General features: G+C 39.6%; 1 pseudogene; it reads right to left on the bottom strand.

Annotated features, from left to right (window-relative positions):
* Window positions 1-615: 615 nt before the first annotated feature.
* LOC141568422 (U4 spliceosomal RNA) lies at window positions 616-734 on the bottom strand (annotated as a pseudogene).
* Between the last annotated feature and the right edge of the window lie 9475 nt (window positions 735-10209).

Raw genomic sequence — 10209 nt, 5'->3', positions numbered from 1 at the left:
TTAAGTTTTATGTGATTATAAGTGTATTTGTTTAAGAACTGGAGGCCCTGAACAGCAGTGACCAATAAGAGACAAACTTTGCTCTGCTCTTTGGAGCCTGGAGAATCTGTTACTTTTCCTACTGACCTTGTTAGCTAAGGTTAAATCTTGTTAGCTTTGAAAATTCCATGCTAGTCCCCAAGGCCAACGAGATGACCCCAGGCAGCTGGGAGGGATCATGTTTCTAATTCCAAGGGAGGAAAACAGCTCCTCAAGCTGATTGCTAGTGGTTGTGCTCTGGACAATTGTTATTTTAATCAATTCCCAGCGTTCAGAGTGCAGGACTGCAGCCTTCTAAGCATGGAGGGAAATTAAACACATAAATCATTTAATCAGCTTTCCTCTACCCCCTCAAAATACACACGGTACTATGGAAAATTGCATCAATAATTGGTCCAAGGAGGAGAGTGGTCTCCATCCATCTGATTTAAAGGCAAACTTCCTGTAACTTCCTTCCCATTTCTACCTCTATTATCACTTCTCATACTACGTGACTAAACTCACCAGATTTCCTATGAAAGGGACTTAAATAGGACAGGCCTCATCAGATTTAATTACATTCTTCCCTTTCCTTACACAAGTCTCTGTCATTTTTAAACAGTCTACAGCAAAAGTAGACACTTGAATGTTGGGAAAAGTTTTCAATTAGCAATAATCGTGCCTCGGATAAACCTCATTGGCCAGTGCGCCAAGCTACACACTTGAATGTTGGAAACCATGTATTGGGGCAGAAGAAGGGAAAATCTGGTTTTTAGAAGAGGCCCTCATTCCTCTTATTTTGACTTAAAAAGATACTATGACTTAGTCTGAAGGCAAGTTGAGACTATATTGTCATCTTTTTTTGAGGTTCCAGTATGGATTATTCGATTTTTAAAAAAAATTTTTCATTTTGGTAAAATATATTTAACATGAAACTTTCCATTGTTATCATTTTAAGTGTACAACTCAGTGATTAATCACATTCACAATGTTTTATAAACATCACCACTATCTATTTCCAAAATTTGCATCATTCCAAACAGAAACTCTGTAGCCATGAGGCAATAATTTGCATTCTTCCCCCAAACACACACACAAACAAACACACAGCCTCTGGTAACCTCTATTCTACTTTCTGTCTATGAATTTGTCTATTCTAGATACTGCATATAAGTGGAATCATACAATACTTTCTTTTGTGTTTGGCTTATTTCACTTGGCATAATATTTTCAGAGTTCATCCATGTTGTAGTAGGTATTTGAACTTCATTCCTTTTTATGGCTGAACAATTCTGTTGTATATATAAATCACATTTTGTTTATTTATTCGTCTGTTGATGACAGTTGGGTTGTTTCCACTTTTTGGCTATTATGAATATTGTTGCTATTAACATTTGCATATGAGTATTTATTTGAGTCCCTGTTTTTAATTCTTTTGGGTATATACCTAGGAATGGAACAAATACATCTTTTCATGAGTGCAGGCCTATTTGTGTCTGTACTTGTACAGTCATAAGATCTTCATGTTCTTTGTCTGCCAAGCCCTCCTTCCTTTCCACCTCTCTCCGCCCTACCTTGCCCTAGAATTTGCCATTATTTCTCTTTGGTCCATGTGTCTTCAGACATTTTTCCTATGCATTACCTAAATTTACAACCATACAGAAAACGCATAGTGTTTTTATAGCTATTTTTTATATAAGCACTATAATATTGTAAGTAATGCTTTGTAAATAGTTATATTCACTCAACAAGGGGGCTTGGCATACTTTCTAGGCCAATACATGTGATCTATTGCATTCAAAAGAATTGCATTGTATTCCATAGCATGGATACACATAGCTAGCTTATTTGGAATTTCCCCTATTGGTAGATATTTGATTGGGTTCATGATTGCAACAGAGTTGTAATAAACATTCCAGTTCATGCCTCTTTCGGCCTCTTGGATTAGTACCAAGATGTGGAGTTGCTGGGTCACATCACAACCACGTTTTGAATTTTAAAAGTTACTGCCACAACGTCCTCCAAGGGCCTGTAACCAATTCACATTTCTGTCAGTTGTATATAAGAGAATCCATGTAGCCCCACCTTCACCAACACGGATGTTGCCTGTGGCAGAGATGGCTGTCCATTAAAGAGCCACGACCCTGTACTGTCTTCCAGAGTTGTTGCTGAGAAGCGCCTCTCAGCCAGCAGCTGCGTTTCCCAGCAGCTCTTGCTTTTGTCTTTAGGTGAGGCCATGTCATGGGTTCTGGTTCCAAAAAATGGGTAGAAGTAATGAGGTGGCCCCGATAAGCCTCTGGCACAATACTCCCTTGGGAGGCAGAGGACCTAGTGGGAAGCTACAAGGCTCATAGGGGGCAACAGTCACAAGAGGGAATCATGCTGAATCCATGAATGACTTGGTGAAACATCGTTGCTGGTGGTCTTTAATTGAAAAAGAAAAATCTATTTTGTTAAGTTGCTGAGATTTGGGGATTTATGTGTTAACAGCAACTAGCATTACCTTATTAAGATATTTCTCACTTTAGCATTTTCACCAGTCTGATGGGTTAAAATTGTTATTTTGTTTTAATTTGCGTTTCCCTGGATGCTAGTGGGATGGAGCAGGTTTTCATATATATATATTTTGTCACAGGTACTTTGTGTATGACCTCTTTTAATTTATAGTAGTCTAGTAAGTTAGTTATTATAATAACTATTTGAAAATAAAAATTTATCTTGGGTCCCACTGCTAGCAAGTGACGAAGGCAGAATCTTAACCCAAGTCTGTCTGGTCCTAAAGCCATTTGGAGTGGGTTTTGGGCAATGTGAACATTATATTCAATAAGGCATTAGTTTTCAAACTTTTATTTTAAATAATGGAATCCTGTTTCCAAAGGACATTTTCTGTGGAGGCCTAATAACACTGACGATGATGATGGTGAAGAGAGAGGAAGAAGCAGCATCAGAGCCAAGGTTCTAGGCTGGAGGGAAACCAGGTCTTCCCATAGAGAGAATCCTTATTGCATTCTACATTCATTCATTTATTCGTTCACTCACAAAATATGAATTGAGCATCTCCTATGTTCCAGGTACTGTTCAAGACACTTGGGAAACAGCAGTGAACAAGCCAAAATTTCTACTCCCACTTGGGGTTACTGTGTTGCACAACTCCAAGAGGCACCATTCATTTTGTGTTATATATGAATGGTGCAATATGGTGGTGCTGTGCAATATGGTGGTGCTGACCCATGGACATTACCCTCTAGTGAAGAAGACAGAAAATAAAGGGGTAGAAAAATATGAGGTCTGACAATTAAGTTCGTGAACTCAGCCTAGTAAAAGTGCTACATACCTCATTGCTGAATATCACTACGGTCACTTTTGAAGTACTCCCACACCTAGTCCACCCTTCAAAACAATTTTGGAACTCTTTTTCTGGAATGGTCATCAGAGCTGTTATCGTATTACCCTTGAAGTCCTGAATGTCATCAAAATATCTTCCTTTCAATATTTCCTTTATCTTCAGGAAAAGAAAGAAGTCATTGGGGAACAGATCAGGTGAGTAGGGAGGGTGTTCCAATCCAGTTATTTGTTTACTGGCTAAAAACTCCCTCACAGACAGTGGCGTGTGAGCTGGTGCATTGTCGTGATGCAAGAGCCATGAATTGTTGGCGAAAAGTTCAGGTCATCTTTTTCATGCAGCCTTTTCAGCACTTCCAAATAGCAAACTTGGTTAACTGATTATCCAGTTGGTACAAATTCATAATGAATAACCCCTCTGATATTAAAAAAGTTTAGCAACATCGTTGCAACAAGTCCATGAACTAAATTATCAGACCTCATAAGTGTAGATTAAGTATAGAAAGTCATATCAAGTGCTATGAAAAAAAAAAAGAATGACACAAAGTTCTTCCTGTTTATCCTGACTATAAAAAACCCAGTGAAAAGTGAAAGCATGAAGGACTATGGAAAATAAGCAGTGGTAAAGTTTTCTTAGAGTGTCTTGCATCTCAGTGTGTTTGCTGGACACAGGCTCCTCTTGGGCTCCCGCAAACATTCATTATAACTAGAGCTGCAATTGGAATCCTCTGAAGAGTTTTAAAAAATACTGATGCCTATCAAGGGGCTCATTTCATAAGTTATATAAATGTCTAACCACTATGCTGTATACCTGAAACTAATATAATATTGAATGTCAACTCTAATTGAAAGATAGAAAAATTTTACAAAATACTGATGCCTAGGTTTTATCCCAGCGATTCTGATTTAATTGATCTGGGGATTATCTGGGCGTTGGAATTTTGTAAAACCTCCCCTCTCTTATCTTGTGGAAAATCTTGGCTCATCGTTGATGTGAGGTCTTCTCTTGGATTTTCCCTCTTCTCACCTCCAAACACACACAAAGTCAGGGAATGATTTGCAGTCAGGCTGATATGGTGCTGCCGTGACACCTGGTTTTGTGGTGACTCACTGTGCTAGTCACTTGACAGGTTGTAATTGAAGCCGAATTCTCCAAAAGCTGTTTGCAGGTGGCAAGTTCCCCTCTCACTGTCTACATTGCACTCCCACCATCTGCTTACATGTAAGATTGATGTGTTTTCCTCCTCTGTGTTGTGACAATGGTTTTTTCCAAATCAGAGAATATTTGAGTTTGTTGCAGTCACCCTTTCTTTGAGATCATATTCTAGCTCAGCTACTTGTTAGATACATGGTCTTGAAAGGGTTATGGAATCCCTCTGTCCTTTACTCCCTCATCCGTACAATGGGAATAATAACGTCTACCTCGAATCATACCCACCAGGAAGGGCTAACCAAGGAACAAATGTAAAGCATGTAGCAGAATGCCTGGTATATAGGTTTCACAAATATAAGTCCTCCTTTTCCACACTACCCCTAGAATAATTACTGAGAGTTGTGCATAGAATTTTCCAAAAATTCCAAATGATAAAAGCCTGTGACTTGGTAGATCTCCCTGTATTTCTAATCCTACCTAAAGTCCTCAGTCTGTGGTCCAGTGCCGTGTCATTCTTTTCTGATCTGCCTCCAAGTTTATGAAGGACCTGCATGTATAGACCCTTTAGAATAGGAGCTAGCAGGGTCGATATTGATAGAATGTTGTCTTGCTATAGATGGTTCGAAGATGGTGGGAGGAAGTGTGATGGGGTGGTGGAAAACCAAGTGGGGATACTGAATTTAAGCATGAATCCACTGATTCTATTCAGCCCTCTGAAGCAGAGCAAGTTATGTTTTTTGTCTGAGTTGGAGTGTGGGTGGGTGGGATTGGCTCCTCTACGATTTTGGCTGGCCTCTTCTCACTTTAGTAGGTTGGGAGGCTATAGCAACACATGGGATGATAGTACACAGGTCTTAGTCAATGGAACAGCTCTTTTTATGTCTGTTTCTGGACTCTGACCAGCGTTCCAAAGCTGAATCCCAAGCTTCTGTCTTCCTGTTTTCTCTCTGACAGTCTATCCTACCAGAATGAAAGGTGGGTGGGATTTTTAAATGGGCTGTGTGTGAATATCTATCTAGTCCATCCTTCAGCATCCCCTCCATATCCTTGCTCTTTTGTTCTATATAAATGGCCCCCAAGTTCATGTAGCAAAGGCTGTGGGTCCCTAAAACCAAGCCATTTTGGCTATTTTTGTTTATTTTGATAAGTTTCAGGAACGGGAGTCTGGCAAATGTGTACTTATACCACAACCCTTCCCTGGGATTCTTAAAAAAAAATAAGCAAAGCATCCAATTTGTACACAAGATTTCATCTCAAATGTCATCGATTTTTATAATATAACGGTATTAGATCTTATAATAATTTTATTTCTATAGAATTTAGGACTCCTGTTCTTTGTAAGTAACAGAAACCCACTGCAGCTAGTTGCAGCAGAAACAGGGGTTAATCTCAGGATCATGAAGGTGTGTGAGAAACCCAAAGGCAGGAAGACAGCTGGGCCTTAGGCAAGGCCAAGACTGGGAGCTGGAATATTATACAAAGCTAGAAGCCTTTCCTCAGTCTCATATCCCAGTTTCTGTTTGTTATTTCTCATGATAAGCTGACTTTCTCTGCCAGACCACAGGGTATAAAATGGTGACTGCCAATGGCTCCCTAGTTTACATCTCAGTTTAAGAGAGTAACCAGACTAAAGTAGAATCTATTTGGGAACGACGCTGATAGGCCTAACTTGGGCTAAGTGCAGAGCTCTGGTCCAGTCAGTTGTAACTATAGGGCCAGATAGTGTGAGTATGGCTGCTCTAATGGCAAACGTGAAGGAGGAGTTTTCTGTTTCCATTAGGGGAGTTGAAAGACTTACTATAATTATTGTGGCCTTTCTTCATGGACCCCTAGAGGAAGAATAATGTACTCCCCCCGTTTGCTGGCATGAATTGTTGTTATATGGTTGTGACAGATTACATTTTCCAAAGACGGCCACCATAATATATCCTATCCCACACATACTTCCTACAGCGTGATATGGATGCTCCTCCCATTAAGTGGTGGAGGTCCATGTTCTCTTCCTTTGTACCTGAGTGGACTTTTGTGACTACCCAACCAGTAGAACTGAAGTTGTGTTTCTTTAAAAATAAGATCTAAGTGGACAATCAGCTCTAACGCATCTTTTGGAGCAAAAATTAATATAAGACTTAGTCTTATTTCACTATAATATAGGACAGGGTATAATATAATATAATACTGGGTCTTATATTAATTTTTGCTCCAAAAGATTCATTAGTGCTGATTGTCCAGCTGGGTTTTATTTTGGGGGAAACATGGTATGTCACTTCCAAGGGTAGGTCATAAAACCTCTATGCACTACTGCCTATTCTCTTGGGACACTCATTCTTGAAACCCAGTCACCAAGCTGTGAGGAAGCACAAGAAGCCCCATGGACAGGACATATGTAGGTATTCTGATACACAGGTGGTGTCCTAGCCAACATCCAATGTCCACTGTCAGACATGTGAGTGAAGTGAGTCTTCAGATGGTTACAGCCCCCACTATTGAGTCACCTGAACTTTCAAACCATTCCAGCTGATGCTGCATGGAGCAGGGAGGAGCCCTGTCTAAATTATGGATTCATGAGCAAATAAGTCATTGTTGTTATTTTAAGGCACTGATTTTTGGGGGTGCATTATTACCCAACAACAGGTAATGGATGCAACTGTCGTTTTGATATACTGATATTTACTTATCTAAGGACCAGTCCACACTGATGCTGGTGGAATGGGGTTTCTGCTAGAAGGGAAGATCTCATTCCTTGGGTGAAAGTATGTGTCTCAGGAGAGAGAATGAAATTTGTAGTCAGGACTTTATGAAGGAATGTTCATCAAACATGCACTCTTTCTCCTGCCCACTGTGGAAGGAGGGTGCTTCCCTGCCCCTCCTTGATTGGACCAATTGGCTACAGACCATTGGGATATAGGTGGAAATGATGAATCAGTCTGTCAATTCTGAGCTTAGGCTTTATGTGACATAGCAAGTTTCCACTTGTCCTCCTAGCACCTGCCATCCACCATAGGAGGAATACAGCCTAAGTTGTCACTGCTCCTTCAGCTTCAGTACCAGAATGTAGACACATAAAGGACTTTGACCAGACCTGAAGCCTGAGGCCACCTAGTACAGCTGAATCCAGGCAACACACACAGCCAATCCACAGCCAATCCATATACCTGTGAGTGAGAAATAAGTATTTGTAGCTGTGAGCCCCTGAGATCTTGGGTTTGTTTGTTTTTGCAGCTGTGGCAGACTAATTCAGAAGGCAGTTGGACTGAATCTTTCTTTTGGAGTGAATCTTTATCTCAAAGAGCATGTCATTTGGATGAACACATGTTTAATAATTAAACTGAACTACCTTGAGTCCTGGTTTTCCTACTAGAGAACTGTGTGATTTGGGGAGATTTACTTAACATCTCTGAGCCTCAATTTTCTCTTCTTAGAACATGAGTCATAAACTCTACCTCACAGGATGTTGTGAGGATTAAGTGAAACGGTGTTTACAAGTTAAATACCCAACACATGGTCGGCAAAGCTGAAATACTATTCTCTTTTCTTCACTTTATTCCCATTGGGATTCCAAGGAAGTCTAAGGAAGACATTTCTAGGAAGGGATTTTAATATGACATCCACCAAATCCAGGATGTGTGATGGAATCCAAGAATTTTCTCAAGTCAACTTAGTTCTGGTGTGGAATCCCAGCTTCTCAGGAATTTTTCTTGTTTTGATTCTGTGAGTATTCTGCTTATTTCCCTTAGGATTTAGCTTTCCCCCTCCCCCCCCCCATGTTTCCAGCTATCTGTGCAAGATGAGAGGACTGAGGGGGGTGGGATTTTTCCCACTGGATAAAGATGTGACAGGGGAGCATCCCAGCCCTGGGGGCAGCAGGCTGATAGCATAAGAGACTCTAAGAGGAAAACTGAAACTCAACTTTCCCATCAGAAAAATTTCCTCACATTATACATAACATATGTGTATGTCAACATATAGATATGCATATATTACACAGGTATTGGTATCAGGATCCAATCTGCCAGAAGTAGAACCACTATGAGTATTATGAAATAAAAGATGTTTGTTGACATTAAACCTACACAAAGGTGAGAGGAGCTTGGTAAGTAAAAGTCCAGGAAGGGGAGTTGAAATATCAGAGAAACATTTGTTGCCAGCCTTCCTAGAGCACTGATGCGGGAGGACACATCAGAGCTTGCAGAGAAAGTGGGGAGGCCAGCCAGGTGTGCCAGCTGCTGGAGCAGGGTTGCAAAGGGAAGGTGGAGAGTCTCTCATAGCCATTGTCTCTGAGATTGGAATCTCTTCTGGGCGTGAAGACCTAGGGCTGCTATTGGTCAGCAGGGCCTTAGTTAGGGATGCTGAGTAGCGGCGAGTTAGGACAATGCAGAACCACCGGCACCATTTTATCTGTCTTTGTCACTATATCTGACCATGGTGGCTTTCAGAGAATAAAGGCCACTGATTTACTTCTTCCTTCCACTTCAGCACACTTCTTCTCTTTCAGTCAACTCTAACCCAGGATCATTCAGAAAGGGGAATTCTGGGAAGAAGCTCCAGTGTAGCCAAGTCAACACAGCGCAAAACCGCTGTACATACTTGTGTGTTTAATTACAAAATTCACACATGTACTTGTGCTTGCTGAAACAAATTCAAATAAAATCTTATGATACCAAATAAAAGAAGAAAGTTATCTTTCCATTTCCATCTTGCAATAACAACTTCTTTGTTTTTTCTGTGTATATATATACAACACATATGTGTGCATTCATTGTTGTACATGTACAGATCATATGCATTTACATAATTTCTATATATGAAAACAGAATTTGGCTATAAATATTCTTTTGCAACTTGCCCGTTCAGTGACTATCTCGTGGACTCCTTTTCATGTCGGTACATAGAGCTCTACCCACCTCACTGCTGTATAGACTATAGCATAGCATTTGTTTATGTTGGCAATTTAGAATGTTTCCTATGTCTCTTTATTATAAATCATGATCTATAGTATATGTGATATATCATATTATGTATGTGTGTACGTATGTATTATCATTTGCAATAAAGAGATATATATGAGCTTGTATACAATTTCTATAAACCACATTCTTAGAAGTAAGATATCATTTAAAATCTTACATATTAATGAATCTACGTAACTGTACCCCCCAAAGTTTGTACTAATCAACATGTTTGTCAACCGTGTATATTTATTTCTTCTATTAATTTTCTGTTACTTGTAGATCATGTTTACAGTACATTTTCTAATACATTATTCATCTTTTTATATTGATTTATTGATGGTTAAATATAATGTGGATGTGTTCTCCAATTCAGTTGATTATCTTTTAATTTTGTTTGTAGTGTCAGTTTGGTTCACAAGTTTTATATTTTTAATCTTTTCCTTTATTGTTTATAGGCTTAAAACAATGACATATTTAGATAGAACTTCTGCACTCCGGTACTGTAAAACTCATTTATGTTTTCTTCTGGTTCTTTAATTTATTTCATAATTAGATCTTTAAGCTATGTGGAATTTATTATTACGTTTGAGTGTGTAGTAAAGAATTTAACTTTGCCCCAAAGAGATCTGGCCTTTGACCTCAGCTTCTGGGAGCTAATCCCTAAAATCCCTAAACTCTTGAATGTCATGCCCGATAGGCGTGTTCTGGTTTGTCTGGGAGCCTGGAGTCAGACTGGATAGTGTA

The sequence above is a fragment of the Rhinolophus sinicus genome, chromosome 13 (assembly GCF_057876585.1).
Source record: "Rhinolophus sinicus isolate RSI-liver-muscle chromosome 13, RSI-T2T, whole genome shotgun sequence".
Classification (NCBI taxonomy): domain Eukaryota; kingdom Metazoa; phylum Chordata; class Mammalia; order Chiroptera; family Rhinolophidae; genus Rhinolophus; species Rhinolophus sinicus.
Note: the sequence above shows the minus strand (reverse complement) of the source record. Positions and strands in the feature narration are given on the sequence as shown.